General features: G+C 49.5%; 1 protein-coding gene across 2 annotated transcripts in view; it reads left to right on the top strand.

Annotated features, from left to right (window-relative positions):
* Positions 1–22042, top strand: part of LOC144891990 (uncharacterized) — a 67479-nt gene that overhangs the window by 39692 nt on the left and 5745 nt on the right. The window lies entirely within an intron of this gene.

Raw genomic sequence — 22042 nt, forward strand, 5'->3', positions numbered from 1 at the left:
TTTAATTTGAGAAACGAGCAAATTGAGTTACGAGCTCGGTCACAGAACGAATTAAACTCGTAAGTCAAGGTTTCACTGTATATCTATATATATATATATATATATATATATATATATATATATATATATATATATATATATATATATATATACATATATATATATATATATTGTCATGAATTTTGGGTCGGGGCACATATATACTCAGAGGCAAAAGTTATTGTGACATGGAATTTTTTCATTGGTAATCTTGTGAATGAATTTTTGGATTTGAACCAGAGAAAGAGTGTGTTAAAATGGTCGAAGAAACGCAACCAAGCAGTTGTTGTTCGAATTGCACGAAATTTGCAAGAAGCATGACATATTCGAGAAAAATGGCCAGCAATGTTCACTTTAAAAGGCCAGACAACCAGACGCTTATCATTTCCACTCAATGCAGTCTTAAGAAGTGCAGAAGTCAGAAAAACACCTCTATTCATCGTTCTGGAACAAGTTCGACATGCCACGCCTCGGGGAAAATGACAGATGGAGAGCTATCGGTATGCTTCAGTCTGGTACCTCGCAGCGTGATGTTGCTCATCGATTCAACGTCCATGGAAACACCATTTGGCAGAGCTTCACCGAGCTGACGGTAGGACACGTGTCTACAGGTGCACAGGTGAACGTTACATCAGGCCATGTGTTCTGGAAGGGTATCGTTTTCAAGGTGGGGGCGTTATGATCTGGGGTGGGATAACAGCTGCAGCAAGAACGCCAATGATTGTGATTGAGGGGAACTTGAATGCTGTGAGGTACCGAGACGAGATTTTGCAAATGGCCGCTTTACCGTTTTTGCAACAGAACGGCCCTAGAGTGACGTTTCAACACGATAATGCCAGACCACACGTTGCTCGAGTTGTACAGCAGTATCTTAATAAGAACAATGTTAATGTGTTACCCTGGCCTGCAAGATCCCCTGATTTGTCACCCATTGAACACGTCTGGGATGAAATGGAGTGACGTTTACGACGTCATCCGAATCCTCCAAAAACGCTGCAGGAACTCCACCAAATCCTTCCTCGGATATGGAATGATCTTCGCAAGGACTTTCATCGACGTTTAGTGGCCTCAATGAGGCGAAGGTGCCAGGCCTGCATCAATGCACAAGGTGGACACACTCGCTACTGACTGTGTGAACTTGCTTGTGAACCCCCTCTTGTGTTGTGGCTCATTTGCATATGCCAGGTGCACTGTTCTTATGGACTGTTGATCGTTACCATACCTTGAAACATTTGTCTTTCCATGTAATAACATTTCATTCACGGCAGTAAAAGTTTAACACTGATTCTGTTTGTTGTTTGTGTGTCACAATAACTTTTGCCTTTGAGTATATTGTTGCGGATATGAGATTGGCCTCCATCCATATCCGCTTGTAAATATTCCCCTATTTCCCCAATACTTCCCAACTATCCCCAATCCCCCATTCCCTAGTCCCATTTTCTGTAAACAACACTCTGTAGACCCGACCTTCCCCTATTTCCCCCATTAAATGTCGCATCCAGGTCCACCGCATCTCACGTAGACAACTATAGGACATCTTGCTAGTTATTCTTAGTCTATGTCAGTTAAGGACTCGTTTCCATTAATTCTGACTCTTCGTTGCACCAGAATGTGATTGTATGGCACCGTTAGAAAGTTTAGGACCTCCCAATACCTCCCCGCAGCTCTTCCTCATGGTACAACAACAACAACAACAACAACAACAGCAACAACGGCGGCGGCGGCGCGGGGAGTGCGCGTCCTCACTCCGGCTTGGTTAGCCGCCATCGAACATGTGCTCCGACGGGGTTACCACGTAGGGGCTCGCTGTCAGCTCCTCGTCAAGGGCGGAGCCCGGTAACCCCCCGCACCCAATAGAAGCGGCGGACCGATTCCATCTGGGGCGGAGCCAACGAGCCGAGGGCGTGTCACTCCCCGCTGAGCATGCGCAGGAAGAGGGAGGTGACGTCAGATGCGCCCTCAGCTTGGAGAGAGAAGACGCGACCTCCGAGCGCTGCAATACCTCCCCGCATCTCTGGACCGGACCGCGTTTGATTCTGCCCCTGAGCCAAGGTGCACCTTGTGCTATCGACTGCCTGTCCTTCCCTGCCATCAATCCCCGTGTAAGTCAGTCTTGTCCCGTTTGCTGTGGTCTTGTCGGGGATAGATAAGACTGTGTCTAAGTGCCCATCTTTTCTGTGCTTTACCTCTTACCCTGTAATCTACCCCTTTTCTGCATCACCAATTATATCCTCCTCCGGAGGTCTTGAGAACTGTACCCCTTGTGTCGTTTCATTTAACCCAGCCGTTGTGTCCTTTCCATCATTGATTTAGCGTAGCGCGATTCGGCCAACGTTCGAGTGGAATCGGGCGGGATCGGGTTCTAATCGGGGAGTAACTGTTCGGACGCGGTAATACACCACCGCTCGGTCAATATAACATCTGTCCGCGATCCGCAACAATATATATATATATATATATATATGTATATATATATATATATGTATATATATATATATATGTATATATATATATGTATATGTATATATATATATATATGTATATATATATATATATATGTATATATATATATATATATGTATATATATATATATATGTATATATGTATATATATATATATATGTATATATATATATATATATATATATATATATATATATATATATATATATATATATATATATACATATACAGTGGAACCTTGACTTACGAGTTTAATTCGTTCCGTGACCGAGCTCGTAACTCAAATTGCTCGTATCTCAAATCAAATTTCCCCATTGAAATGCATTGAAATGCTATTAATCCGTTCCAGCCCGCCAAAAACCACACCAATTTTTTCAAAAATATACAGTATATATAAAAATATCTCGCGCTTTATGTTTCACCTGTATGCAGCATACAAGTTGGCAGGATGGCCTGGACTGGAGGTACGCACACTTGACTCTAAAGTCTAAACTGTCCAGCCTGGGTTTGAATCCCGACCCAGCTATAACCTGTCATGGGTGAATCACAGGCAGGGTGATTCATCAATGTGTGTACCGCTAAACTGGGCGCCCCGTTTGCGTCCCATTAGTTGTTGGATGTTAAGGATCTCACCATGTTTTCCACAAAGAGAAGGCGAGCTATCGCGGGCACTCTGAACAAGTTGTGGCCTGGCATGGCATGAACATGAAAACATGAACATGAACATGAAATGTTCGACATGAACATGAAATTTTCCGAAATAACCAAAATGCGAAAACAAAAACGCAGCGCTATACGACAGAGATACGTACTGTACTTGAACGGCAAGATAACCACGTGACCAGAACCTACCTGGTGGCGTAAACTCGAAATAACCAAAATGCGAAAACAAAAACGCAGCGCTATACGACAGATACGTACTGTACTTGAACGGCAAGATAACCACGTGACCAGAACCTACCTGGCGGCGTAAACTCGAAATAACCAAAATGCGAAAACAAAAACGCAGCGCTATACGACAGAGATACGTACTGTACTTGAACGGCAAGATAACCACGTGACCAGAACCTACCTGGCGGCGTAAACTCGAAATAACCAAAATGCGAAAACAAAAACGCAGCGCTATACGACAGAGATACGTACTGTACTTGAACGGCAAGATAACCACGTGACCAGAACCTACCTGGCGGCGTAAACTCGAAATAACCAAAATGCGAAAACAAAAACGCAGCGCTATACGACAGCGATACGTACTGTACTTGAACGGCAAGATAACCACGTGACCAGAACCTACCTGGCGGCGTAAACTCGAAATAACCAAAATGCGAAAACAAAAACGCAGCGCTATACGACAGAGATACTGTACTTGAACGGCAAGATAACCACGTGACCGGGTGGCGAAAGCTCGTAACTCGGATCTCGGCTCGCATCTCAAAGCAATAAACTGCCGGAGCGACGGCTCGTATCTCGAAAAACTCGTAAGTTGGGGCACTCGTAAGTCAAGGTTCCACTGTATATATATATATATATATATATATATATATATATATATATATATATATATATATATATATATATATATATATATATATATATATATATATATATATATATATATATATATATATATATATATATGTCGGGAGGGAGCTCAGGTAGTCACCAGGGAACTCAGGTATTCACCACAAGGAAAGATTGACAAGCGTTTATTAATTCACCAAGTTCACAGCTGTGGAGCAGAGCCGACAATATGCAGCACGAACGGACAGCGTGCCACGTCAGCCCTCCTGCCGAGTAAGCGGACTCAAGTCCGGTTTATAGAGGAATACTTAATCAGAAGATCTCCGCTGAAACTGAGCTCGAACAAAGGAAACTGGGCTAATGGTCCTCCCACCGGTATCCCTAAATGGGCTAATTCCCCCCACCGACGTCCGTTCCTGTTGCCTCGGGGGAGTGAAGCAAGAGCTTGTTATCTCGTGGGCCAGATGTCCTTTCAAAACTCCAGGATGACCAAAAGCTGTAATTCACGCGAGGGAGTTTACATTTCGATTTACAAAGGGACCATAAAGTGTGCATGAGGAGTCCCAGGCCTTTAGATTCACCTTTGGATCCACTTTCAGCGAGCATTCTCAATTTAGACTTAATCCAGAGCAGTAAACGTCAAGCATTCTGCCACACGAAATACAATTAATGTTTATAATAGTCTTACCAGGGAAAGGTCTGTGTATACAAAACTCATGAATCCCACGTATAGAGGTTACAGTTCACACCTTGCCTGCATTCCTGGCCGTGGCTCGTAAAACATGTTTCAAAAGCGACCGTGAGGTTTTAACAGACTTGCCGCTAGCAAGGAAAGGAAGCGTGCATTCTCATTTGAAGTATAGTGGCGAAGCGAACTTCTCAAATAACTACAAATAACGAGTTATACTTCAGCTTATAACAGAGGTTTGTAAAACAACAAACTTACTGATCGATATATATATCTATATATATATATCTATATGTATGTATATATATATATATATATATATATATATATATATATATATATATATATATATATATTGTTACAGACGCGGTTGTGGATGTTGGTTTACCGAGCGGTTTGGTATGACCGCGCCTGCACGTTTACCCGATTATACTCGAACCTTGGCCGAGTCGCGCTACACTAGATCAATGAAGGAAAAGGACACAACGGCTGGGATTAAAAGGACACGACACCAGGGATATGGTTCTCAAGACCTCCGGAGGAGGTTATAATATGGCGGAAGGTTAGATTACAGGAATGAGAGGGACAGCATAGGAAGATAGGCACTTAGACACAGTCTTATATTAGCCCCGACAGACGACAGATAAACGGGACAAAACTGACTCACACGGGGATTGATGGCAAGGAAGGCGGGTGGTCGATGGCTCAAGGTGCACTCTTGGCTCAAGGACAGAATCGACCCGGTCCGGTCCAGAGATGTGGGAGGTCTCTCTCAGCGCTCGAGGTCGCGACTTGTCTCTTCTTCAAGCTCGGGGCGCATCTCACGTCACGTCCGGTAAGTCGCTGCGTATATCCGGCGGGGAGTGACACGCCCTCGGCTAGTTAGCTCCGCCCCAGATGGAATCGGTCCGCCCTTCTTATTGGGTGCGGGGGGGTTACCGGCTCCGCCCCTGACGAGGAGCTGACAGCCGGCCCCTTCGTGGTAACCCCGTGGAGCGCATGGGCAATGGCGGCTAACCACGCCGCAGTGAGGACGCACACTCCCCGCGCCGCGCCGCCCCAAATCTCCTCTGTTGTTGTAGTTGTAGTTGTTGTTGTTGTTGTTGTAGTTGTTGTTGTTGTTGTAGTTGTTGTTTCATGGGGAAGATGGGAGGAGGTAAGGGGAGGTCCTAAACTCACTACTGGTGCCATACAATCACATTCTGGTGCAACGAAGAGTCAGAATTAATGGAAACGAGTCCTTAACTGACATAGACTAAGAATAACTAGCAAGATGTCCGAAAGTTGTCTACGTGAGATGCGGTGGACCTGGGCATGACATTTAATGGGGGAAAAAGGGGAAGGTCGGTTCTACAGAGTGTTATTTACAGGCAATGGGACTAGGGAATGGGGGATTGGGGATAGTTGGGGAGTATTGGGGAAATAGGGGAATATTTACAAGCGGATATGGAGGCCAAATGCCATATCCGCAACATTGCACCCTTCTCTACCCTCGGGGCGTCCCGACCCGATAAATTTTTACCTATTTTAGTGTGCCACTCAGATGTAGTTCCCTCTACTATTAACTCTACCCTGAGTGCGACAGTTTTACAGATATTCACAAATGAGTAAATATGTCCCCCTGCGACGTTGCACCCTTCTCCTCACAGAAACACGCCCACAGGATAACCGAATCGCGGAAAGAATTCGCAAACTAAACATACAGCCGGTAGGGAGCATTATTTACAAGACTACGCTGATATTTACACTACGATCCAGGACCTGTTTTTGGAGGAACACATGCAGATGTTATGCATAGAGAGAGCACGCATGCCAGCATCGATATACCAACCCACGAGTGCTCTGTGGCCTTACGGCCTTTAATAATGTGCAGAGCACCCCTTCCCAGCACCAAAAGCACCACCCCATCACACAGTCAGCACCATCCGGTGCACCAATAAAGTGTTTATAAATCACCGGTGGTGTCGCAGCCGGCCGATGTTCTGCCGCTGGTCTTGCCTTCATGTGGTGCACTTGGTGTTCTTGCCTCTTTCAAAAAAATAAAGAAAGGCGCCAACCGCGTCCATTTCTGTATTGTGGCCGTCAGGGGGGCAACTATAAGTGGTTCACCTTGTATGGCATAGGTGCCACGTTGACCCATAGGTCCATCCACGGGTGGTGCTTGGCCGCAAAAGAACTGCGGTCCATTGTGGGTGGCCACCAAAATTGCGGTCCATATGGTGTATCGATCCAGGCAGCAAGCAGCGAAAGTGCAGGCCCACAACTGCGTAGCCAGCACCTCTCTCTCCTCTCTCTCTGCCCCAAAACCAGATCCTCGGAGGTGGGAGACAAAAGAAGCAGACAAGTGAGTAAGGTGGTAAGGGCGCAAAAGTGCACGCAACACAAGGTAATGCACACTAGGGGCACATGGGAACCAGGTGAGACAGGTACGTTCCTACCGTACGCTCCCCCCCCCCCCCCCCCCCAACCAGGTAACCTACATGGCCCCTCCCTTACCCCTTACTGTATCCACAAAACACAACACTACTCATAAACATCTACTTTACAAATCAACAAACATCCCTACTGTCTTCCCCGTTCCTCCCATAAACCAAATTCGTCTTCTCTCCCTCCTAACCAATCAAATTTGCCATTTTCAACTCTCATCAAAATTTGCCATCTCCAACTCAACATCATAATTTGCTATCACCAATTCATCATCAGTCCCTCCTAGGGAGGGAGAGATGGAATCACCCCAATGTCTCATCCACGTCGTGATGCGTCTCACAAATCCTCACAGCAATTCTCATTTCCTGCACCAAAACAAAGAAAACACAGGTGTGAAGTCATCATCATCACCACAGGTAAGTGGCTGCGTATGGTGCGACAGGTTCATCAATCCTAACTATTTCCTAAATGACTTTAACAACTTTACACTACCCGGGGTCTTTCTCCGGCCAAACCATTGGCCCTCTTACACTATGGGTTCTAAAAACCAGTTCCCATTGGCCAAACTGTGGTGCTTTTCAATTTGGGGTCTCACTCCCCCGATTCATCTCCCGGTGCCCTCGCACAATTTCTGGGCTGTGGCGTGTACCTCTCCCAGCGGGTCTACCCACCTGCACACCTCCACCACTGCAGTTGCCTCCGAGCTTACCTGCTCCTTACCCTAACCTAACTATCTGGGGAAGGCCCTCTGGCGCTCTCCCCACTCGGTGCCCTCTCTGGCACTGGGCTGCCCGATCCACACCCGGGATCCTCAGGCACCCACTCACAACTACCGGCTCCCAGAGCCCACCTGCGGCCTCACCTGGCCGACATCCTCACAGTGGTGGAGTGCCCAACCAACTACACACACTAACAGGCTACACGCCCAGCCATTTCCACAACACTAATGCACCCATTCACAACACCATTCTGCAACCGCACCACAGATGCCAATATCCAACCACAATTTACCTATACCCTCTACCTAACACTTACACTACCCGCCCCGGGTACTCGTGAAAGGGGTCCACTCTTCCCCCATCCACACCTTCACACCATGCACACCACTCCGTACCACTTACTCCAACTCTCTCCACACACCTGTACCTGCACACCTGTGCTCTCACACCTGGTGCCACCTGCACCCTTCTCTCCCCAAGCGCATTCGTGCTGATCCACAACACTCATTACTCACACACTGCTCCACACACCTGTCCAGTTGCACACCTGTGCAATCACACCTGTTCAATCACACCTATTCAATTCTCACACACACGGCATCATCTCAGCTAACTACTCCCCTCTGAAACTTGCGCTTCCTAGTCGTCCCTTTAAACTATTGCGCTCCCACGTCATTATCATCCATACTAATCTACCTGCGTCCCCACTACAGGTATCAGTCACTAACTAAACTTAACGTTACTTACTGTCATCCTCGCTAGATCCCTACAATATAACCTAACCCACCCGGGCTAGTTTTCACTGCCATACACCCCATAAGCTATTGCTCCTTTGCCCCCACATGGGAAGGGTGGCAGGGATGCCACCCTTACCCACCGGGCCCATCGCTCACTACCAATTTTGCACATCAAATTTCCACAAATCAAAAATTTGCCAATCACTACCCATCATCTGCCAATCCCTTGCCAATCATCAAATTTTGTTTTTCTCTAATTTTGGGGCCAAAACACTATCCTCATCACACAGTCTACTCACTAATACCTCTCGGTGCGCCAATTCCTGTCCAAAGCCCGGCTTCCTAAAGCCAAGCCATGAATGCGGGTTGTTCTGTGCCAGCGGCTGGATGCGTCCGGCACTCGGTGCAGGGACGGGGGCTTACCCGGGCCGAGATTCCACGCACCATCTCGGCGTGGAGCCATCCAATGTCCCGATCTCGACCTGCCGGACTGCCTCAACAAAAAGTGGTCGCCATGACGACCCTTTCTATCGGGCTGCCCGCTCCGCCTAGTGGAGCACGGACACGGCCGTTCAAAGCGAGGCCCAGCACGCACCGTGGGCCCGATTCGGCTAAAAGTCGCTCTAACCTCTAAACCGGTTACCGTCGATGCTTCACCTGGACGCTTACACCCCGCAGCCCGTTCCTTGCTCACACATCCAGCCGTGCCCATGCTCCTCGTACCTTTCCTTACACACCCAGGTACCCTCATTCCACTCACAGCCTTGGTCACACACCTGGCCACCGAACACCTTGGCACACATTCGTTGGTAGCACACCTCACCAACACACCTCTTCGCGCCCCCTCCTCGGTCACCTCCTCTGTGACAATCACAGGTGTGCCCTCATTCGCACACCCAACCACGTGCCTCACCACCAATTCCAGCGTGCATTCCCACTCACGCTCTACCATTCCAGGTGTGCATCCTTCCATCCCAGGTGTACATCCTCGCTCACCTGTCACAACCAACTCACGCTCCTTGTCACTCTCACTACTCTCACCACCACTCTTGACAACGCACTCACCCTTACTCTTGACAGCACACTCTTTCCCCATGCACCTGTCCGTCACACACCTTTCTCGCGCACACTCTCCCGTTACACCCTCTGTAACACTCACCACAGGTGGACACACTTCCTTACTTCTGACAGCGCACTCTTTCCTCATGCACCTGTCCGTCACACACCTTTCTCGCGCACACTCTTGCGCACACTCTCCCGTCACACCCTCTGTAACACTCACCACACGGCGCTTCCACGTGCTCCCTCGCACACGCGCTACGACCGACTCACTCTCGCCAGCACACTCACTCCTTGGCACGCACTTTTTCCTCACACACCCCAGAGTCGGACTTTCTTGCACACCTCCTTTTTCGCACACCAGACCTGTCGCACACTTCACCAACGGCCTCTCACGAACACCCGGGTCCATCTCGACCCCCAAGCTTCTTAAATCCCCTGGCGCATCATACGCACGACCATATTGGTCACCACTTACACCGGGTCCTCTTCCTCTTCGCTTCTCCTCCATCACCTGCGAATCCCTCATCCGGTTAATGAGCACATCATCACGATCCAAACACAGACTTTGGACCAATTCTTTTATCTCCTCTTTTATCTCTTTCTTATCCCCTCTCCGTCGCTTCTTAATTTCGCTCACCCCTTCTTCCACTTCTTCTAGTTTCTGCTTCACCTCTTTTATTCCCCGGTACGTCTCCTCAAGCTCGTCCTCCAAGGCTACCTTGACCGTTTCCATGTGCGTCCTCACCTGCCGGTCCTTCGTCTCCATTACCTCTATCACCTCGTCCAACCTCGTTGTCAATCCCTCACGTACCATCTGACATTCCCTCTTCGTCGCTATCAAGTCATCTTTTAGTTCTTTCTGTGTCGCTTTTAACCCTCCTAATACCGCAGTGTTCCTTTGAACCTGCTCCGTTAGTCCTTTTTGTCCCTCTGTCAGTTGTTCTACTTCCTGCGTCAGGTCCTCTATGCCCCCTTGTAACTTTACAGTCCCCTTTCTCACCTCCTTCTCCATGTGCTCCTTACAGTGCCTCACCTCCTCGCGCACTCCTCCGACCTCCTCACTCACACCTCTTCTGATCTCCTCTCCCATCACTTGCATCTCCTGCCCAGATGCCACCCTCATCTGCTCCATTTCCCCCCTGTGAGCATCCAGTTTGGTTTCTACCCCCATTCTGACCCCCTCTATCTGCTGCCCCATTTGGTTAACTTCCCTTTCCGCTTGGTCCCTCATGTCCCTCAATTTGCCTTCCATCCTGTTTTCTAACCCCTCTAACCCCTTTTGCATCCCTTCCATTTGATTCTCTTGAGCAGCCATTCTGTTTTCTACCCCCATTAACCCCTCCTGTATTTCCCCTAATCTATTGTCTAATTTCCCAAATTTCTCGTCTAATCCCTTAAAATTATTGTCTAACCCCTCTCCGGTACGCCTCGCTTCGTCCTTCATTACCCCCATTTCGTTTCCCATTACCCCTATTTTGCCCTCCAATCGCTCACCCTGAGCATCCATCCGGTTCCCCATTACCCCCAATTGCTCATTCTGAGCCTCCATCCGGTTCCCCATTTGTCCCATACTGCTTTTCAAACCTCTAATTTGGTCTCCCAATTGCTCACCCATTTGTTCCATAAGGGCCCTCATTTGCAGGAGGAAAAGGTTCGAATCCACCAGGGGCACTGCCACGGTCGCGGGCGCGGTGACCAGCGAGGCGCCATTTTGCGCGCCCGCTACGTCGGGCGCAACGACGCTATTTTGTGCGTCTGCTACCCTCACTGCTTCGCTCTCCTCACGTCCCTCAATTTGGTCCTGGACCGACCCTGCCTCACTCTCCCCTACCGGACCCCAGCCGACTTGGTCTGCCATAGCGCGACTTTCAAAATTCGGGTTTTTATATTTGGTAAAACACAATCGAATTTCGCCGTTATAATTTCGAGCGCGGGAAACGCGCTCCGGATCGAATTCTACCTCCCAACACCAATTGTTACCCTAGTGGTACAATTGATGTTCCAAAATTTGGGCCTAATAAATTTAGTCCCAGGTCCGAATCCGACACTCCTGACACCAATTGTTACAGACGCGGTTGTGGATGTTGGTTTACCGAGCGGTTTGGTATGACCGCGTCTGCACGTTTACCCGATTATACTCGAACCTTGGCCGAGTCGCGCTACGCTAGATCAATGAAGGAAAAGGACACAACGGCTGGGATTAAAAGGACACGACACCAGGGATACGGTTCTCAAGACCTCCGGAGGAGGTTATAATATGGCGGAAGGTTAGATTACAGGAATGAGAGGGACAGCATAGGAAGATAGGCACTTAGACACAGTCTTATATTAGCCCTGACAGACGACAGATAAACGGGACAAAACTGACTCACACGGGGATTGATGGCAAGGAAGGCGGGTGGTCGATGGCTCAAGGTGCACTCTTGGCTCAAGGACAGAATCGACCCGGTCCGGTCCAGAGATGTGGGAGGTCTCTCTCAGCGCTCGAGGTCGCGACTTGTCTCTTTTTCAAGCTCGGGGCGCATCTCACGTCACGTCCGGTAAGTCGCTGCGTATATCCGGCGGGGAGTGACAAGCCCTCGGCTAGTTAGCTCCGCCCCAGATGGAATCGGTCCGCCCTTCTTATTGGGTGCGGGGGGGTTACCGGCTCCGCCCCTGACGAGGAGCTGACAGCCGGCCCCTTCGTGGTAACCCCGTGGAGCTCATGGGCAATGGCGGCTAACCACGCCGCAGTGAGGACGCATACTCCCCGCGCCGCGCCGCCCCCCTCTGTTGTTGTAGTTGTTGTTGTAGTTGTTGTTGTTGTTGTTTCATGGGGAAGATGGGAGGAGGTATGGGGAGGTCCTAAACTCACTACTGGTGCCATACAATCACATTCTGGTGCAACAAAGAGTCAGAATTAATGGAAACGAGTCCTTAACTGACATAGACTAAGAATAACTAGCAAGATGTCCGAAAGTTGTCTACGTGAGATGCGGTGGACCTGGGCACGACATTTAATGGGGGGAAAAGGGGAAGGTCGGTTCTACAGAGTGTTATTTACAGGCAATGGGACTAGGGAATGGGGGATTGGGGATAGTTGGGGAGTATTGGGGAAATAGAGAGGAAATTTATGATCAATTCATAAATTGATCGTCTGTTTGCCGTGTCACGAGCAAGGCCATGTACAGTGTGCACTGTACAACCTTGAGGCTTTGTTTTTCTCTCAGTGGTCCGTCGTTTGTGATCCAATAACTTTCGTTCTCTGTATTCCCAGTCTTTTCACCCATAGCCTACTTCCTTGTGTAAATCTCAACTCAAAAAAAAAAACAAAAAAACATTTCCTTCTCTGTTCTCATTCGTTTATTCATTCTTATTCGTTCGTTCGTTCTTCGACCACGTGTTTCTCCCCCATTTCCCCAGATAGTTTTCACTCATTAACCTTCAATGTTTACACTTTCCCCTGAAGTTATGTATTCCGTCATATTTTATAACACCTTTTTCTTCTTCTTCTTTAAAAGGCTGCTTTCGACTTGCTCACCAAATCAATTCATCCCAAAAAAAATATCCATCTCCTATAGTGCCTTTTTTCTACATTCCCTAAACTCTCCTGCACTCCATCCTCCATCCAGCGTCCTTAAACGTATTTTTAACTCGAAGGTCACAAGAAACTCGTTTTGCAATAAATGTTCGTTTCCCATAAATCGTACACTTTCAAAAATCCAATCTCACCCCTCCCCTCCAAATCTTCCCCATAACCCCTCCCCTCCAAATCTTCCCCATCACCCCTCCCCTCCAAATCTTCCCCATCACCCATCCCTTTCAAATCTCCCCCCTTGCCCCCTCCCTCCTAAACTACCCCCTCACCCCTCCCCGCCAAAACGCCCCCTCGCCCCTCCCCTCCTAGACTCCTGCCTCACTCCTCCCCTCCAAATCTCCCCCATATCCCATCCCTTTCAAATCCCTCCCCTTGTCCCTTCCCTCCCAAACTCCCCCCTCACCCCTCCCCTTCAAATCTCCCCACCCTCATTGCTTCTCAATTTCCCCCCTCTCACTCCCCCTCCTCAAAGCGTCCTCCCCGCTTCTTCCCCCTTCAAACTCTCACCTCCATCTCCCCCAACCTTCTGCCTCGCTCTTCCCCCTCCTCAAATAACACCTCATTGTGGCTCACCCAATCACCATCAAACCTTTTGTCCGCCCCATCCTTCCCTTTCTCCGAGCTATTCTGAAATCTCTGACACACCTTCAACAGCTCTCCCTACCTCTTCCACCTCTTCCACATCTTACCCTACCTCTCCTCCCCCCTGTTCTGTATCTGATGCTCCCCCTTCCTCTTCATTAACGGTATGGACCTCAAACATCCGGGGCCTTCGTTCAAACTTAACTGATCTCTCCATACAGGTTGCTTCTGTCAAACCAGACGTGATCTGCTTAACAGAAACTTTCCTCCTTTATGATGTCTCCGATTCCATAGTATCTCTCCCGGGCTACTCCCTCCTCCGGTATGATAGACCTGAGCCTCGTCCTGGAGGCGGGGTTGCTATCTTTATCAAAAACTCTCTTCCTCACTCGCCCTGCACTGCACTCTCTCCACCTCACCCCCAGGAATACCTCTGGCTACGGCTTCCCCTTCGCTCCCACCTCTTGTTCATATGTGTGTTGTACCGTCCACCAAACAGTGATGACTCCATCTACATCTCGCTGTCTGATGATATGGACCAACTTCTATCTACTCATCCCAACTCTCTCTTCCTCATATGTGGTGATTTCAACTGTCATCATGCCAGTTGGCTGGGTGTGGGTACCTCTCTCACCAGCCATGGCTCCTCAGCAAAGGACTTCTGCGACTCACTGGGACTGACACAATCTGTCAATTTCCCGACCCGGATCTCAGTCAACGGAACATCTTCTCTTCTGGACTTGGTTATGACTAACTTCCCTGAAAATGTCTGCTGCTCTTCTTCTGCTCCGATCGGATCATCTGATCATGTCCTTGTTAAAGTGGACATCTCTCTGACCATCCTCAGGGAGCCTGCTCAGCGTCGACGAGTCTGGCATTTCACTCAGGCCAACTGGCACGGTCTTCAAGCAGCCATCAATCATCTGGACTGGTCTCCCATCTCTACCACCTCTGACATCAACTCATCCTGGGAATTCTTCCAAAGTAAATTGCTCTCTCTCATGCACAGATTTATCCCATCTCGTCTTCAGTTGTCATACCCTTCCTCCCGTCCATGGTACACGGAATCTTGTGGTGAGGCTGTTGCCCAGAAACAACTTGCCTTCGTCTCCTGGAAAGCAAATCCAACGGAAGGAAATCTCATTTCCTTTCACAAAGCCCGAAACAAGTGTGTGTCCGCCCTCAGGAGAGCCAGGAAACAATATATCTCCGTTCTCAAGACCGAACTCTCTTATCTGTCTCCCTCTTCCAAATCCTGGTGGCGTCTGGTCAAATCCGTTTCTGGTGTTTGTTCCCCCTCCATCCCCTCCCTTACCTCAAACGGCTACACAGCTGACTCCGCACGTGAAAAAGCTGAATGCCTCAACTCTGTGTTTGCCTCTAAATCTTGTGTCCCAAACCCATCCCTCTCTGTACCCACCATACCCAGTCGTACCCTGCTGCTTCTGGACTCCGTGTCCTTTCCTCCTGACAAGGTGGAAAAGTTTCTGTCAACCCTCGACTCTGATTCTGCAACTGGACCCGACGGCATCAGCCCACGGGTCCTAAAATCCTGCTCTGCTGCTCTATCTCACCCTCTCTCTGTTCTCTTCACCCTCTCTTTTGCTCAAGGTCAACTGCCATCTGCTTGGAAATCAGCCAACATCACCGCTTTGCACAAAAAAGGTGCAAAAACAGATCCTAGCAACTACAGACCAATCAGCCTTCTCCCAATTATCAGCAAAGTCATGGAATCCATCATTGCTTCTGATATGAAATCTTTCCTCTTCTCCAATGGCTTGATCTCTGATCATCAATTTGGTTTCAGACCAGGTCACTCTACTCTGGACATGCTGCTTCTGCTGTCTCAACAATGGATGGAGGTCCTCAATGCCAAACAGGAAATTAGAGCTGTCTCCCTCGACATATCACGTGCCTTCGACACGGTCTGGCACCCGGCTCTGCTCACCAAACTCTCCTCCTTTGGTATCCATGGAAATCTCCACGCATGGCTGGCGGACTTCCTCTCTAGTCGTCGTCAACGTGTGGCCCTGAATGGGTTTCTCTCATCTCCTCTTCCTGTTCAGGCTGGAGTTCCCCAAGGCAGTGTTCTGGGCCCCGTGCTTTTTCTGGTCTTCATCAATGATCTCTCTGACTCTCTCGAAAATCCTCTCTATCTCTTTGCTGATGACTCCACTCTCTGCCGCTCCATTCCTCTTCCCTCAGATCGGCAGTCTGCTGCCTCCTCACTCTCTGAAGACCTGGACAAAATCACAGACTGGTCAAACAAGTGGAACATGTCTTTCAATCCTGACAAATCTCACACTCTTACTATGTCTCTCCGAAAAGATCGACTGGACAACCCTCCCATCTACTTTCTCAACAATCCTCTCCAAGAAGTTCTGTCGCTCAAGATTTTGGGTCTCACTATCTGCCATGATCTTTCTTGGGAAAACCACATTTCCAAGCTGGCCTCCAAAGCCAGTCGCCGACTGGGCATCCTCCGTCGTGCGAAGTCCTTCCTCGGCACACCTGAGCTCCTCACCACATACAAGGCTTTCATCCGCAGCTCAATGGAATACTGTTCTCCCCTATGGGCCGGTGCTCCTGCCTCACACCTAGCTCGGCTTCACGCTGTTGAAACCAAAGCTTTCAGAATTATTGGAATCTCCCGCGATGAAGCTATCTCTGAGGGCCTTTCACTCACTCACCGCAGGCAGGTAGGTGGTCTTTCTGTCTTCTACCGACTCCTCTCCGGCCTTGCACCCCCAGCTCTCTCTGTGCTCTGTCCCCCAAATATTCCTACAGGTCGCACAAGATCTGCCAGCAACCCTCTGATGGTTAAACTGCCGAAATCTCGGCTCTCCGCTCACCTTCACTCTTTCATTCCTCTTTTCTCCCGCCTCTGGAACAAACTCCCTCACTCCCTTCAATCCCACTCCTCCCTCCAGGTCTTTAAAACAGCTGTTCACCACCATCTCTTATCTTCCCCCATCCAAAACCTTGATCTTTTCTACCCCCGCTAATTCACCCCAGATCCACCTTGTTTGAAATTCCAACTTCTTTCCTGGAAGTCCTGGCAGTGTCCATATGTTTTATACCTCTCCCACTGCCCCCTTCCCACGCCCCCCCCCCCCCCCAAAGCCCTCACCCTCTCTCAGATCTCTCGATGTCTCCATGTCTCTCGGTCCCTGCTCTCAAATGTTGTGTTTGTGTCCTTCCCCCTCTCTCCCCATCTTGTCTACCGCTCCCTATGTTATGTTTTATGTGTCGGTTTGTCTTTCTGTGTGATTAATGTTCGCTCTTTCACTAGCCTCGATCTTGTATACAAAAAAAAAAAAAAAAAAAAAAAAAAAAAAAATAGGGGAATATTTACAAGCGGATATGGAGGCCAAATGCCATATCCGCAACATTGCACCCTTCTCTACCCTCGGGGCGTCCCGACCCGATAAATTTTTACCTATTTTAGTGTGGCACTCAGATGTAGTTCCCTCTACTATTAACTCTACCCTGAGTGCGACAGTTTTACAGATATTCACAAATGAGTAAATATGTCCCCCTGCGACGTTGCACCCTTCTCCTCACAGAAACACACCCACAGGATAACCGAATTGCGGAAAGAATTCGCAAACTAAACATACAGCCGGTAGGGAGCATTATTTACAAGACTACGCTGATATTTACACTACGATCCAGGACCTGTTTTTGGAGGAACACATGCAGATGTTATGCATAGAGAGAGCACGCATGCCAGCATCGATACACCAACCCACGAGTGCTCTGTGGCCTTACGGCCTTTAATAATGTGCAGAGCACCCCTTCCCAGCACCAAAAGCACCACCCCAAACACCAATCGGTGCAGTCACCATTGTTCATTAAAATAAAAACAACAACCCCTAACCCTGCAGGTGTCTCTTGCTTTTCGTGTGGTGCACTTGGCCTTCTGGCTTCTTTAAAAATAAAGAAAGGCGCCAACCGCGTCCATTTCTGTATTGTGGCCGTCAGGGGGCCAACTAAAAGTGGTTCACCTGTATGGCATAGGTGCCACGTTGACCCATAGGTCCATCCACGGGTGGTGCTTGGCCGCAAAAGAACTGCGGTCCATTGTGGGTGGCCACCAACATTGCGGTCCATATGGTGTATCGATCCAGGCAGCAAGCAGCGAAAGTGCAGGCCCACAACTGCGGAGCCAGCACCTCTCTCTCCTCTCTCTCTGCCCCAAAGCCAGATCCTCGGAGGTGGGAGACAAAAGAAGAAGACAAGTGAGTAAGGTGGTAAGGGCGCAAAAGTGCACGCAATATAAGATGATGCACACTGGGGGCACATGGGAAACAGGTGAGACAGGTACGTTCCTACCGTACGCCCCCCCCCCCCACCAGGTAACCTACATGGCCCCTCCCTTACCCCTTACTGTATCCACACAACACAACACTACCCATAAACATCTACTTTACAAATCAACAAACATCCCTACTGTCTTCCCCGTTCCTCCCATATACCAAATTCGTCTTCTCTCCCTCCTAACCAACCAAATTTGCCATTTTCAACTCTCATCAAAATTTGCCATCTCCAACTGAATATCAAAATTTGCCATTACCAATTCATCATCAGTCCCTCCTAAGGAGGGAGAGATGGAATCACCCCAATGTCTCATCCACGTCGTGATGCGTCTCACCAATCCACAGCAATCTCATTTCCTGCAACAAAACAAAGAAAACAGGTGTGGAGTCATCATCACCACAGGTAAGTGGCTGCGTATGGTGCGACAGGTTCATCAATCCTAACTATTTCCTAAATGACTTTAACAACTTTACATTACCCGGGGTCTTTCCCTGCCAATCCATTGACCAACTTACACTATGGGTTCTAAAAACCAATTCCCATTGACCAACTGTGGTGCTTTTCAATTTGGGGTCTCACTCCCCCGATTCATCTCCCGGTGCCCTCGCACAATTTCTGGGCTGTGGCGTGTACCTCTCCCAGCGGGTCTACCCACCTGCACACCTCCACCACTGCGGTTGCCTCCGAGCTTACCTGCTCCTTACCCTAACCTAACTACCTGGGGAAGGCCCTCTGGCACTCTCCCCACTCGGTGCCCTCTCTGGCACTGGGCTACCCGGGTCCGTCCTCCGGATCCTCGGGCCCCATCCACTACTCTACCGGCTCCCAGAGCCCACCTGCGGCCTCACCTGGCCGACATCCTCACAGTGGTGGAGTGCCCAACCAACTACACAAACTAACAGGCTACACGCCCAGCCATTTCCACAACACTAATGCACCCATCCACAACACCATTCTGCAACCGCACCACAAATGCCAATATCCAACCACAATTTACCTATACCCTCTACCTAACACTTACACTACCCGCCCCGGGTATCCGTGATGGGGGTCCACTCTTCCCCCATTCACACCTTCGCACCATGCACACCACTCCGTACCACTTACTCCAACTCTCTCCACACACCTGTACCTGCACACCTGTGCTCTCACACCTGGTGCCACCTGCACCCTTCTCTCCCCAAGCGCATTCGCGCTGATTCACAACACTCACTACTCACACACTGCTCCACACACCTGTCCAGTTGCACACCTGTTCAATTCTCAACCACACAGCATCATCTCATCTAACTACTCCCCTCTGAAACTTGCGCTTCCCAGTCGTCCCTTTAAACTATTGCGCTCCCTCGTCATTATCATCCACACTAATCTACCTGCGTCCCCCCGACAGGTATCAGTCACTAACTAACCTTAACGTCACCTAATGTCATCTTCGCTAGATCCCTACAATATAACCTAACCCACCCGGGCTAGTTTTCACTGCCATACACCCCATAATCTATTGCGCATTTGCCCCCACATATGGGAAGGGCGGCAGGGATGCCAGCCTTACCCACCGGGCCCATCGCTCACTACCAATTTTGCACATCAAATTTCAACAAATCAAAAATTTGCCAATCACTACCCATCATCTGCCAATCACTACTGCCAATCCCTTGCCAATCATCAAATTTTGTTTTTCTCTAATTTTGGGTCCAAAACACTAACCTCATCACCCAGTCTACTCACTAATGCCTCTCGGTGCGCCAATTCCTGTCCAAAGCCCGGCTTCGTAAAGCCAAGCCATGAATGCGGGTTGTTCTGTGCCAGCGGCTGGATGCGTCCGGCACTCGGTGCAGGGACGGGGGCTTACCCGGGCCGAGATCCCACGCACCATCTCGGCGTGGAGCCATCCAATGTCCCGATCTCGACCTGCCGGACTGCCTCAACAAAAAGTGGTCGCCATGACGACCCTTTCTATCGGGCTGCCCGCTCCGCCTAGTGGAGCACGGACGCGGCCGTTCAAAGCGAGGCCCAGCACGCACCGAGGGCCCGATTCGGCTAAAAGTCGCTCTAACCTCTAAACCGGTTACCGTCGATGCTTCACCTGGACGCTTACACCCCGCAGCCCGTTCCTTGCTCACACATCCAGCCGTTTCCATGCTCCTCGTACCTTTCCTTACACACCCAGGTACACCCATTCCACTCACAGCCTTGGTCACACACCTGACCACCGAACACTTTGGCACACATTCGTTGGTCGCACACCTCACCAACACACCTCTTCGCGCCCCCTCCTCTGTCACCTCCTCTGTGACAATCACAGGTGTGCTCTCATTCGCACACCCAACCACGTGCCTCACCACCAACTCCAGCGTGCATTCCCACTCACGCTCTACCATTCCAGGTGTGCATCCTTCCATCCCAGGTGTACATCCTCGCTCACCTGTCACAACCAACTCACTCTCCTTGTCACTCTCACTACTCTCACCTCCATTCTTGACAGCGCACTCACCCTTACTCTTGACAGCGCACTCTTTCCTCATGCACCTGTCCGTCACACACCTTTCTCGCGCACACTCTCCCGTTACACCCTCTGTAACACTCACCACAGGTGTGCATTCTTCCTTGCCTTTGACAGCGCACTCTTTCCCCATGCACCCGTCCGTCACACACCTTTCTCGCGCACACTCTTGCGCACACTCTCCCGTCACACCCTCTGTAACACTTACCACCCCGCGCTTCCATGTGCTCCCTCGCACACGCGCTACGACCGACTCACTCTCGCCAGCACCCTCACTCCTTGGCACGCACTTTTTCCTCACACACCCCAGAGTCGGACTTTCTCGCACACCTCCTTTTTCGCACACCAGACCTGTCGCACACTTCACCAACGGCCTCTCACGAACACCCGGGTCCATCTCGACCCCCAAGCTTCTTAAATCCCCTGGCGCATCATACGCACGACCATATTGGTCACCACTTACACCGGGTCCTCTTCCTCTTCGCTTCTCCTCCATCACCTGCGAATCCCTCATCCGGTTAATGAGCACATCATCACGATCCAAACACAGACTTCGGACCAATTCTTTTATCTCCTCTTTTATCTCTTTCTTATCCCCTCTCCGTCGCTTCTTAATTTCGCTCATCCCTTCTTCCATTTCTTCTAATTTCTGCTTCACCTCTTTTATTCCCCGGTACGTCTCCTCAAGCTCGTCCTCCAAGGCTACCTTGACCGTTTCCATGTGCGTCCTCACCTGCCGGTCCTTCGTCTCCATTACCTCTATCACCTCGTCCAACCTCGTTGTCAATCCCTCACGTACCTTCTGACATTCCCTCGTCGTCGCTACCAAGTCATTTTTTTAGGTCATTTTGTGTCGCTTTTAACCCTCCTATTACCGCAGTGTTCCTTTGTACCTGCTCCACTAACTCCGTCTGTCCCACCGTCAGCTGCTCCACCTCCTGCGTCAGGTCCTCTATGCCCCCTTGTAACTTTACAGTCCCATTTCTCACCTCCTTCTCCATGTGCTCCTTACAGTGCCTCACCTCCTCGCGCACTCCTCCGACCTCCTCACTCACACCTCTTCTGATCTCCTCTCCCATCACTTGCATCTCCTGCCCAGATGCCACCCTCATCTGCTCCATTTCCTCCCTGTGAGCATCCAGTTTGGTTTCTACCCCCATTCTGACCCCCTCTATCTGCTGCCCCATTTGTTTAACTTCCCTTTCCGCTTGGTCCCTCATGTCCCTCAATTTGCCTTCCATACTATTTTCTAACCCCTCTAACCCCTTTTGCATCCCTTCCATTTGATTCTCTTGAGCGGCCATTCTGTTTTCTACCCCCATTAACCCCTCCTGTATTTCCCCTAATCTATCGTCTAATTTCCCAAATTTCTTGTCTAATCCCTTAAAATTATTGTCTAATCCC

This window comes from Myxine glutinosa, chromosome 5, assembly GCF_964187855.1.
Source record: "Myxine glutinosa chromosome 5, kmMyxGlut1.1, whole genome shotgun sequence".
NCBI lineage: Eukaryota > Metazoa > Chordata > Myxini > Myxiniformes > Myxinidae > Myxine > Myxine glutinosa.